The following is a 2,323-nucleotide window of genomic DNA, read 5'->3' as shown; positions in this document are numbered from 1 at the left end:
TGCTAGAAATCCTTTTCTCTCCCTCTCAGGGTTCTCTTGAATACTAAGGCATGGAACTTTTTTTTTTCCTTACTGAATGAAGAAACGGTCTTTTTAGTGTGTGCAGTTTATTCTCATCTCCCAAAGAAGACTCTACTCCAAGACATTGGCTATTTTGCTTCTAGCCCAAATGGTCCGATCCTCCAAAGTTCACAAGGATCTCCTCTGTTGACCTACAGAGGAAGAGACGAGCTTGCATCTCTAATTCTTCTCCTTTCTCCCTTAAATCCTCTCTGTGGATTTGACTGGAGTTTCTCTCTCCTCAATTACCACTAGAATCTCCTGGGATCTAAACTGGCCTGCCATATGGGTTGACCATATTCTTCAGCCAATACAAAAAAAAAAATGCCTCCTGTACAACACTCTCCATTTTATCCAATGGTATCCCATGACCTCTTGCAGCAGTCTATTTGATTCAATGGAGCTGACCAGGCTTTGTTCACAGATCAATCATATGTTTGATTGATTCTCACCTAATCAAGACAGTAGGGTTAGAGTGTTTTTTTAAATGATTTTAAGCACAGCAAAATGATTGATTGTCCTTATTGACTACACACACACACACACACACACACACACACACACACACACACACATCCCTTTAAAATAAATGTTTACCAGCAACCCTTTAAATTATATAATCTAGAATTTTTCTGGAAATGGAAATCAAGCTCATTTTCCTATAAGTTATAGATTACCATCTCTTCTCCTTTTTGAAAATCAAAATGTTTCCCATCTTGCAGTTCTTTAGCATCTCTCTCACTCCCTATGCATAAAGCAGTGGCTTACCAATCTCCTGTTCTGGCTTCTTCTGTAACAAATGATATCGGTAATCTATTCCTGACTCTTCGGTTGCATGAGGGGTCTCCAGAGGTTCTCTGACCATTTCCCTAAGTCTTTGGGGAGAGTAGCTCCCTATTGACCATTTTCGTGCTGTCCTTCCCTGTCCAAAGATCATTCTCTTTGATAGAGAAGATGGAAAGAAACCAAGACTTGAGTATCTTTACATCATTCATTCCCATCATCCCATCTGCCATGAACAGTAGTTCTAACATTTCCTTGCTAAACAACTATGGAAAGAGAGAACTGGGATAGAAAAAATCTATGGAAAACAGTTTCAGAAATGATCATTTCTTTGTATATGAAAATTAATTGCTAATATTTCTGACGATCTTTTTTCCCCTTCACTAGTATTAGCCCAGAACAAATTACCAAGGAAAGATGAAAAATCCATTTTCCCCTAGAGACTGTTAAAAATAGGATACAGGCACCCACCTGTCTAAGATCCTTTAGCTTCAGCCTGTCTGGAAGTAGAGCATTTTAAGAAAATGATTCCTGAAAATACCTTCAAGTTCTGGACATTTGGGAGTCTGGTGAGAACAGTTTTGTAAAGGGATATATCTAGGCCTTTAAGGTTTGCAAAGTGCTTTAAATTCATCATCTTCTCTGATCCTGTGGGGAGACACCATTCTTTTTTTTTTTTAATGGCTTTTTATTGACAAAACATATGCATGGGTAATTTTTCAACACTGATCCTTGCAAAAACTTCTGTTCCAACTTTTCCCTTCCTTCCCTCCAGCCCCTCTCCTGGATGGCAGGTGGTCCCATACATGTTAAATATGTTAAAGTATATGAGACACTATTCTTATCACCATTTAACAGATGGGAAAACTGAGGTACAGAAACTCAATGGCTTATCCGAGGTCACACAAGGAGGAATGTGTAGTGAAGTCTTCCTGCTGCCAAGTCCAGGGGCCCCAATCCATCATTCCATACTTTTTCTCCAATTAAGCAAAGTCTTCTTTTCTAATTTCTCCTGACTCCCTGTTTATTCCCATTTACATGTATTTCCATGCCTCCCTGGCAGATGATCATTCCGAATCCAACTCTCTGTCTCATAGCCCAGAGCGCAAGCCGGCATTTCGGAAATAGAAATATCACAGGAATGGCTGGTGATTTCTGTTCCTTGTGTCAGGTGTCACCGTGTCCTGAGCCTCCTCAGTAAGGAAAGAGAAAGGAGGTGGGTTGCAAAGGAATAGAAGAAGACAAGAGGAAGAGGACTCTGGGAAAACCAGGAGAGAAGGAACAATGGGGGAAACCAGGGAGGTATCATCGACTCCCGGGCCTGAGGACACACGGCCCGTTTTATCCAAGGACCGAGGCACTTCGGCAGAAACTATTACGAGTTAATTCAGTTACTTCAGAGGAAAACAACATTTGTTGCCCGGGGGAGAAAAGCATAGTCAGGATTTATGCCAAAGTCATCCCACCCCATGAAAAAATA

This window comes from Sminthopsis crassicaudata, chromosome 5 (assembly GCF_048593235.1).
Source record: "Sminthopsis crassicaudata isolate SCR6 chromosome 5, ASM4859323v1, whole genome shotgun sequence".
NCBI classification, from domain to species: Eukaryota; Metazoa; Chordata; class Mammalia; order Dasyuromorphia; family Dasyuridae; genus Sminthopsis; species Sminthopsis crassicaudata.
This window is presented reverse-complemented; position numbering follows the sequence as displayed.